Source organism: Rattus norvegicus, chromosome 6 (assembly GCF_036323735.1).
Source record: "Rattus norvegicus strain BN/NHsdMcwi chromosome 6, GRCr8, whole genome shotgun sequence".
In the NCBI taxonomy this organism is placed as follows: Eukaryota; Metazoa; Chordata; class Mammalia; order Rodentia; family Muridae; genus Rattus; species Rattus norvegicus.
Window position 1 is genome coordinate 12355944 of NC_086024.1, and position 10326 is coordinate 12366269.

Consider the following 10326-nt stretch of genomic DNA (forward strand, 5'->3'; position numbering starts at 1 on the left):
ACATCACAACCAAACCAACTTGGGGAGGAAAGGATTTATTTGGCTTACTCTTCCACATCCCACTGCACCATCAAAGGTCAGGACAGGAACTCAAACAAGGCAGGAACCTGCAGGTAGGGGCAGCGGCCATGGAGGATGCTGTATTACACCTCATTGCTTGTTCCGGCTGTTTTCTTACAGAACTCAGGACTACCAGCCCAGGAGTGTCCCCTTTCACAATGGGCTGGGTCCTCCCGCATCTGTCACTAATTAAGAAAATGCCCTCTGGGCCTGTCTACAGCCCCATCTTACGGAGGCATTTTTCTCAATTGAGATTCCTTTTCTCAGGTGACTATAGCTTGTGTCAAGTTGACATAGAACTGTCCAGCCCTGATCCCCTACCTTCATCGTGGCCTGAACTGAGAAATCAAGGCTTCTGGTCCTAAACCAGCTTCCTTAGGAGAGCTTGGCTGATGTTCTGAAGGGGAAAAGACAGACCCTTCATTCAGTTCCATGACTCAAAGGGAATTTCTGTGCCTTACAGGTTTGAGGGTGGGGTAGCACATCCCATCCTATGTACTAGAAAGGGAAAGGCACTGCATAGCAAGGCTAACGTTGGAGCTGGAGAAGTTGTGCAGGGGCTAAGAACACTGGCTGCTCCTTACTGGCACACTTGGTTCAATTCCCAGCACCTACATGGTGGCAGCTCAGAGTCATTTGTAAATCCAGGGGGCTCTAATGGCTGTTTCTGGCCTCCTCAGACAACAGGCACACACATGGGGCACACACACACACACACACACACACACACACACACACAGAGTCAATATACCCATTTACATAAAATAATAAAGTTTTTTAACGACTAACGTCATAGCTGCTCTTGCAGAGGGCCCTCGATGGGCAGATCTCACCCACCTGTAATCCCAGCCCCAAAAGATCCGAAGCCTTCCTCTTCTGACATATCAGGTATTTACACACACACAGTACACATAGACACACACAGAAATAAAAGTACATCTTAAAATAGAGTAAACTTAGAATTCAAGATTGTCTCAGGCTTAAGGCTACAGGAAGGATGGTTGGCCACGGCACGCTTGGGTTGCCAGACTTCTGGGAGAGTGGGCAGTGGGGCGGGGCCTGATTTCTGAGGAGAAAAGCAGCTAGTGGATCTGTGAGGGGAGTTCTGTAAAGTCATCCAAGTGACTTTAAAAGTGGCCTCTGTAGTTCTGAAGAAAGAACCAGCAGGCACGTTTCCTCAGTCCTGTGGTGGGAGATAAGACATGTCTCTCTATCTCTTTTTGCGCCTAGATCTGTCTCCTTGACCGACTCAGGTGGGTCGTGCTTGCCGCCGTTGGGTTCAAAATGATTCAGCACCCGGGGCCTTTCTGAGTGCAATCACCACGTCTCTCTTAGCAGTAGGAACGCCTCCTGAGAAATGCGCTGTCAGGACATCTAATCTGGATGCGTGTCATGCCCCGGTGTCCTGCCCCAGACCTAAAGAGAAAGGTTGTCATATAGAAAAGCAGGCAAGCCGGATTGCTCAGTCTACGGCGGATCATGGAGGAACATACCTGTAGTCCCAGCACTGGGAGGTAGAGGCAGAAAGATTAGTTCAAGATTCTCCTCAGTCAAGTTTCAAGTTGGAGGTGTCCATGGCTACACAGAGAAAAAGTCTCAAGAAACAAGCAGGTAAACCAAGCCAGCATGACCAACCCACCCACCCACCCTTTCCCAGGCTTTCCTCCTTACTGCTCCCGAATTACCTAAGACAGTGATATGAGTTTATGATGTTTGTCTCCTGTTGTCTAGCCGATAAATTTGAAAATAATCACGTGGCTCTGAACCCACCTCACTTACCGGCTGTTTTCCCCACAACCACCTACTCTTCTTCACAGAGGTCTGCAAGAGCCTACCTAGCCAGGTCTAGCAGGCAGCAGTTGCAAGGCCCAATGCAGCCACCAGGGGTCAGCCTTCCCCAGGCCGTGAACCCAGAGACTCCGCTCAGTCTGAAGCTCCACTTTGATCTTTCAGTTTGGGCTCCCATCCTAGTAGCCAGCACCCACTGCTCCCAGAGGGAAACGTGAAGTCAAAATCGGGGTGTGGAAATAAGGCTGTCGCAGAAACCTCAGGGACACGTTACATTTGAATTCTCTATCTCCCCTGATTTCTGTTATACATACATGCATATAAATATATATATATATATTTGTATGTATATATAAATATATGTATATATATTTGTGCACATATATTTGTGCAGCATATATATGTATATATGTATGTATATATATATTTATATATATATATATATATATATATATATATTTGTTTGGGTTGTTTGTTTTTAAGACCGGGTCTCACTATATAGTCTTGGCTGACCTGGATTCACCTCTGTAGACCAGGCTGACTTTAAACTCACAGAGATCTGTCTTCCTCTGCCTCCGAAGGGCTGGGATTAAAGGTGTGTGCCACCATGTCTTGCTACAATAAACTAAAATCAAATAAGCCATGTTTATAACCTATAATTTCAAACTTCTGGCCTCCAAAATCTCGAGCTGTGGCCTTCAGTCTCAGTAGCTCTCATCAAGTCCCACTGAAATACCCACTATAGTCACTCTTCTCTCTGGTCTCCAGCTGCTCATGAGGCCTGCTCGGGTCTGAAGGGCCTCCCCAGTGAGAACAAGCTGAGTGTCGTGGTCAATATTGCTTTGTGGTGGTTTCGAAAGAGCCCCTGAGAAGCTGCTTTTGTTGAACGGCCCTGGCTTTAGCGTGACCCACAGATGACTGAGGGCGGGACACCATCCCTGCATGTGTCTCCATCCGCTTTGCTTTGGCAGAGGACACTGAGAAAGCTCACACTCCTAAACCTGCAGTCATCCTGGCTCCCAGGAAAAACAAAACTTCAGCAGGCAGAATCCCCACTTCCCAGAGGAGGCAGGAGTAACCATCACCCGAGATCTGACTTGTCCCCTCAGATAAAACCTTCCGAAGACTTTTGCAGACTGACACAATGATGGGAGGGGGTCACACCTTGGCAGGTCACTCTTTTGTGAGTTTGAAGCCAGCCTGATCTAGATAGTGAATCCTATGCCAGCTAAGTCTACGCAGTGCTTCACCTTGACCCTTGCCAGAATCCATCCTCTGTTTAAACCTAAATGCTCTGCTGATAGGGTCATTTACCATTTGCTAGATGGCTCATGTAGTAGGAGAGAACTTCTTCAAGTTATTCTCTGACATCCCTTCATACACATTTACAGCCTGGTCTAGACAGTGAATTCCAGGCCAGCTAGAGCTACATGGGGAGATTCTGTCTCATGAGACAGAGAGAGAGAGACAAACAGTAAACCTCTTCTGTCTTTTCTCTATCATGTTCCTTTAATTGACATGATGGCCGGGGGATTCACCCTGGCTTTCTGGAGCTGCCAGAGCCCAGGCCTTGAAACTCCAGTTATGAATTGTAAAAATATACTCACCAGTAAGTTTTTGATAGATTTACAGAGCCTAGTATGTATCTAATGGTCTTCAATAACACCCGAAAATGGGCTGAGCATTTCGGGGGGGGGGTGTTCTTTAATTAGAAGTAGAATAATGTTCAACTCCAACGGAAATAAATGTGTTTGTTTAAAGAATTATCGAGAGTGGCTTAGGCAACTAAGGTCAGCTGTTGTCTCACGATATTCTGGTGGAAGAGAAGAAGTGTATGCTGTGGAGGGTGTAGACCCCACTCAGCAAGTCTGTCTTCATCCATGTTCTCCCTCTCTCTCCCAACAAAAACTCTCTGTCTCTGATCCTCTAATGTTTTTTTGTAAGTGATAGCACTGTGTGACAGTTTGAATAAGAATGGCTCTCATGGGTTCCTGTGTTGAAAATTTACGCACCAGGGAGGGGCACTATTTGAAAGGATTAGAAGGATTAGGAGGTGTGGCCTTGTCAGAGGAAGTGTGTCACTGGAGCTAGGTTTTGAGGTGTCAGAAGCCCGAGCCTGCCCGTCTCTCTCCCTCTGCCTACATATGGGGATATGGCCTCTGGTTGCTACTCCAGCGCCTGCCTGCTTTCTGCTGTGATGATAATGGACTGAACCTCTGAACCTGTAAGCCTGCCCCAATTAAATGCCGTCCTTATCAGAGTTGCTGTGGTCATGGTGTCTCTTCACAGCAATAGAACACCTACTAAGAGACTCGTCTTTGATTTGTTGGTTTTCAAATGAATCTGTCTCCTTGTTCCAATAACGTATCCTTTCAGTTGACAAGCAAACCAACCCAGTAACAGAGGGACACATCATTTCCAGGTCTCAGCCACTGCTAGTTCAGGTCAGGCAAGTTTAATGAACTGGAGACTCTGTGTTATTGCTCTGGGAAAGTAGAGCTTGTTCATGACTTCTAGAAGTGCACAGCTCGATGCTGGGACTCAATGCTGAGAGGAGAAAACAGACCATTAAAAACAAGGTGTTGTGGTGTGTGCTGGCTGGTTCTGTGTCAACTGGACATAAACTCCAGTCATCACAGAGAAAGGAGAAATGCCTCCATGAGACCCAGCTGTAAGGCAATTTCTCAACTACCGATCAAAGAGGAAGGGCCCAGCCCATTGTAGATGGTGCCGTCCCTGGACTGGTAGTCCTGGGTTCTATAGGAGAGCAAGCTGAGCAAGTCAGGGGAAGCAATCCAGTAAGTAACATCCCTCCATGGCCTCTGCATCAGCTCCTGCTTCCTGACCTGCTTGATTCCAGTCCTGACTTCCTTTGGTGATGAACAGCAATGTGGAAGTGTAAGTTGAATAAACCCTTTCTTCCCCAACTTGCTTCTTGGTCATGATGTTTGTGCAGGAATAGAAACCCTGACTAAGACATGGTGCATATCTGGAATCCCAAAACTAGGACGGTGGAAGCAGGGGACCACCATGTGGTCATCAGTGGCTGTGTAGTGAATTTGAGGTCAGCTGAGGATACGTGAAACCCCATGAAAAACAGGCAAACGAACAAACAAACAAATCTCTTTTTCTCTGCTTAAAAATATCATAGCTTCTTTTGTTATTCCTATTAATAACCCGTTTAGACTAAAGGTGGACATGCCCCAAGAACATTTCCACTTAACAGATGGAAAAAGTTAAAACGGAAACACCCAGAGACAGTGTGGAGTCCAGCTGCTGGCACAGTCTGCACTGGTGGACGCTGTTGCTGCTGAGTTTTTGTTTGTTGAAATTCTGTTGGTGAATATTCTCTGTGCGGGAGTCATCTCCGCGAGGCGGGAACAAGTAGAGAACCCGTAAGCTTAAAGCACTTACAGAGGGGGATCAGGAGCTCAAGACCGTCTTCTGCTGGATAGCAAGTTCAAGGCCAGCCTGTTCTAGAGAAGATGGCAACACAAAGCAAAGCTGTCAAGTTGGGAAGCAGGAACAGGAAGTGCGAGAGGAATCCGGCCCCTCTCCAGGGCACCCCCAGCTACCCACTCCTGCCGCCTGCCCCCACCACAAGAACTTCATCTCTGATTTTCCTTACAGGATTTCCTGACACCCACGAGGACCCTAACGAGGCTCTAAGGAGGATCCACTGTCCTTAGGATGTTTCCTAGAGACTTTGGCAAAGGCGGCAGCAAGCGAAGAGACAAAAATTAAAGGCCAAAAATCACAACTGTCCTTCTCCACCCTCTAACAAGCAGACGTGGAGTGTTTGCTGTCCACTGGCTCTGACCTGTATAAATGTCTCATATAAACAGTTGGAGCCTAACTCCCAAAGCCCCTGGGGCCTCACCCCAAATGGCCAGTCTGGAGGAAGGACAAAGGGGGTTTCAACATCCACTACCTGTGGTTATTTGAATAGGAATGGCTCCGTACACTCCTGTGTTTGAATGCTTGGCCCATAGGAGGTGGCACTGTTAGTGTCATGCCCAAGTCATGGGGACCCCAAAGACAGCCAAGGAGCTAATTCTGTTTTTTTAATTTTTATAGGAGCTGGGGACCAAACTCCAAGCGCTAGGCAAGCGCTCTACCACTGAGCTAAATCCCCAACCCCAAGGAGCTAATTCTGATGTAAACACAAGGGTCTTTATTATGAGCTCAGGGAAAGGCCTCTCACTGTCCCCCTAGGCCTGGGTTAGAGTCTAGGAGTGCAGGGTATTTACTGTGGTTTCAGCTTGGAGAGCGTCCATGTGGGTCAGCCAGTTAGTATTTTAAAAATTGCATTTCTGGCGTAATCTGCAGGAACCAAGCATGGAGACAAAAATCACTCGATGAGCAGGATGGCTAAATTAGCGGTTCTCAGCTTGGGAGGTGTGGCCTTGTTAGAGTGGGTGTGGCCTTGTTGGAGGAAGCACATCACAGATCCAGATGCAGAACTCTCAGCAATTCCTACAGCACCACGCCTGCCTGGATGCTGCTGTGCTTCCTGTTGTGATGATAAAATGGACGGAACCTCTGAAACTGTAAGCCAGCCCCAGTGAACCGGGTTCTTTATAAGAGTTGCCTCAGTCATGGTATTTCCTCACAGCAACAGAATCCCTAACTAAGACGCCACCTAACTAGATAGTGAGCTGCACTCTTAGCCATTACAATCCCACCCCACTCAAATGTCCCATGACATTTCCTACCCGCTCCTTCTCAACAAAGTGACTCTCCCTGAGAACTGGCCTGCTGTGTTTATGTCTGTTTAATAGCAGACTGCTTACTGAAACCTTTATCTCAGTTCGCTCTGCTAAGTATTTTCTCCGCCTCACCGTGACACACTGTTGACACAATGGTGACATCACAGCCAGCAGCAGTTTGCTCAGAGCAAAGAAGGTGAGTTAGGTCCACTGGAAGAGCGGGAGACTGAGCCTGTCCGCAAGGCCTCTGCTGCCGCTGGCCTGGCCGCCGCTGGAGAGAGAAGCACGGTCATGCTAAAGAGCAGCTGAGCTTTTTAACAGCTCGTTTATTCTTCCTCTAATTCAGCCCTGAAGAATTACCTGGGCACACTTGAATCACCTTTGGGGGCTTGTAGCACACACCTGAGGAGATTACAGTGATTTCCTGAAGGATTCCTTGACTTGATGATAACTCGGGAAGGAATGAAGACAGAAACAGCACGTGCAGGAGAAACCTAGGATTGCTTCTGCTGTTAGGCGGGTATGGGCTGCTGCAGAGACACAACTGGATAGAAGCATGCTCCAGGAGGATGGGGAGGTTCCATGGGTTCCCAGTCTCCTGGGCTCAAGGTCCCTGCTGTGGGGCACACTTCCTTCCATCACATACTCTAAATGCAGGCTCGATTGGCTGACAGTATGTATGCTTTCGGAATCAAACCAGGAAGTGGAAGACTGTAGTGAGGCACAGTGACACTTTTCATCCTCTGTTCTTACTCTGGGAAGATCTACCCACATCTTTCCAGTCCGGTAGGTACCAGAGCTCAGATGATGATGTGTTAGTCACTTTCTTGCTGTGACAAAATGCTGATGAAAGCAACTTAAAGAGGAAAGGGTTTCTTTAGCTCACAGTTTGAGGTACAGTCAGTCTAGGGTGACACCAAAGCTTGGGGCAGCTACAATCAGGAAGAAGAGAAAGATGAAAGTTTGTGCTCTGCTGGCTTTCTCCTTTCTGTTCAGTCTAGGACCTAGCCTAGGGGATGGTGCCACCCACAGTGGACAGGTCTTCCCACCTCTTTAACCCAAACTATATGAGCCTCACAGACAAGCCCAGAGGCTTGTTTCTAGGTGATTCTAGATCCTGAGTAGTGGCATTATGGATGTGAGCCACCACAAACTCTCTTCACCTACATTAGAAATTATTGGTTTTGGTTTTGATTTTGGGAGAGTCTCATGTGGACCAGGCTGGCCTGAAACTCAGAGATCCACCTGTCTCTGCTTCCAGAATGCTGGTATCAAAGGTAGGTACCTCTGATGCCCAGCTTCCAACGCATTTATTTTTATATGCTATTATCTTCTAAAAGTGTCTTCCTGTTTTATACGAGAGTGGAAATGAGAAATATCTCCCCTATGGAAATAAAACCACTCACTCATAACAAAGTTGGTTTTCCAGTCTTCTAAGCATTGAGAGGAGCGCTGCCGAAATCAGAGCTATCTCAGCAGCCTTTGTTCTTCTTGCTGTTCATTCAATTTTGGGTTAATGAGGCAATATGTTTGACAGACATTGTTCTACCAACAATTATGTGAGCAGCTTAATATTTGTTTGCATTTTCTCCCCTCAACAGAATAGAACTGAGCACGCTGCCCTCTTGGGTTCGTCTGGAATGCAGAGTGGGGATTTAATGTTGGTCAAAAGTAAGTCACCGGGATTCTCGGATTCTTGTTCACACGTGGTTTCAGCACAGATCTCTACAGACGCTTGAGAGCTGAAGGGCACAGCAGCTTCCTCATGGGCAGGCTGCATCTCTACAAGTGTGTAGGCATTGAATCTCCAAGCTCACAGAACTGTACGCCAAGGATTGACTAAGAGTTTGGGCTTGGATTAGGTCATTTTGGAAAAAGTTATTAAAATATTTAGGGAAAAAGTGACACCAAAATCGACCCTCCACCCAGCTTCCTTACCCAGGAGGGCGAGTCTGAGCCTCCCTGCAGAGGACATGGTAGATCTGGGACACTGGAGCTTTTCTCTCAGATAATCCCTGGTGCTGCGGGCAAACTCTTCCACACCCAGAACAAGAGGAGAGAGAGCTCAGCCTTACTTTCTGTTTCTGTGTTGCAGGAGACAGCAGTCAGAGCTCAGCCTGGTCCTTGTCACCAGCAAACCCAGAGCTCACGAAGTGCTTGGTTTATGAAGTTTGATTACGGAGAGGAGCAGTCTCCTGACACAAGAGCGGCTGTCTATTGATCGTCCACGATGGCCAGGGCAATCTGATAAGTGGTCTAGTCTATGGCCTCAAAGCCTCAAAGCCTCAAGAGGGCTCAGTGGGAAAGTCAGCAGGGCTCAGTACTTGCTCTAATAGGATTTCAGAGAGGAGGAAAACTGAGACAAACATTTATCACTGACTTACCGCGTACTAGTATTGTTTCTGGTTTTTGTGGTGCTGTGGACTAAAGCCAGTCTCTGCCATCTATCAGGCAAGCGCTTTATCACTGGGCTACACCAGTGGCTCCTGCTATGCCTTAATGTGTTCACAGAGAGCACCCAAGATCCTATAAAAATAGAGCCTGCGTGGCCACCATTTTGTAGAGCGGGGAGTTGAGCTTCGTTAAGGCTATCAAATATCTTCTTTGAGTTATGGAAAGTACCAGAGCTGGGATTTGGGCAGAGAGGTAGACAGACGGGGACAGAGGCCATGTCTAGGTAAGAAACATGGAGAACTTCCAAGATGGCTGGCCGGAGACTAAAGCCTGGCAGCTTAAAACAAAAGACCTCTTTGACTTTCATTCTCTCCAGGAGGGCTCCTTGTCGATTGAATTGGAGGGCTCCTCCAAGCCAGATCAGGACAGGCTTATGCCAAAGTATCGGCTGCCCTGTCTGTTCAAACCACTGTCTCAAACCTGGGACTAACAGAGAGCTGCCTAATTAACATATCAAAATGGATGGGCCTGGCCATCAGGTGCTCCCAGCATCCCTCAGACTCTAGCTGATTATACAGGGCAACCCAGTCCAGCTGGAGTTTGGGGTAGGAAGCTGGGTGTGCTGGGGTTTGAGACCTAGCACTGCTTTACACTTAATTAAATACTCTTAAAACCCCAGCTCTTTGGGAGAAGTGGAACTGAAGTCTGCTTCCTGCTTTGTAGAGGGCCCTGGCCGTGCTTGATGTGTCCTGCTGTGAGTGTTTCTCCATCTCTACTAAAAGCTTCTCTTTATGGGCTGATCCTGTCTGCTGCGGTTAAGATTTTCTCTGCTGATGCCTGTTGGGGCTTGAGAGTTTTCCGCCTTTTAATTCTTTTTCCGTTTTCTTTCTTTTCTTTATTTACTTTACATCCTGTTTATTGCCCCCCTCCTGGTCACCCCCTCCCACAATTCTTCCCCCTCTCCCTCCCCTTCTCCTCTGATCAGGTACCTCCCCCAACCCCCACCCCCACCCCGGCTCTGGCACTTCAAGTCTCTGGGAGGCTAGGCGCTTCCTCTTCCACGGAGGCCAGACAAGGCCGCCCAGCTAGAGGAACATGTCCCATGTACAGGCAACGGCTTTTGGAATAGCCCCACTCCAGTTGTTTGGAGCCCACGTGAAGACCAAGCTGCACATCAGCTACATACGTGAGGGGAGGCCTGGGTCCAGCCTGTGTATGTTCTTTGGTGGTTCAGTCTCTGAGAGCTCCAAGGCTTCGGGTGAGCTGACTCTGGATATCTTCCCTCAGAGTTCATATCCCCTTTGGGGCCTCCGATCCTTTCCCCAAGCCCCATCCACTGTTTGGCTGTGGGTGTCTCCATCCATCCGAGTCAGCT

General features: G+C 48.0%; 1 long non-coding RNA gene across 1 annotated transcript; it reads left to right on the forward strand.

The window, feature by feature from the left end:
- The first annotated feature begins 6048 nt into the window (after window positions 1-6048).
- Window positions 6049-9649, forward strand: LOC134479271 (uncharacterized). The gene is made up of 2 exons (XR_010052401.1): window positions 6049-8228; window positions 8653-9649. It is a non-coding gene; the product is annotated as an uncharacterized LOC134479271 (long non-coding RNA).
- The last annotated feature ends 677 nt before the right edge of the window (window positions 9650-10326 follow it).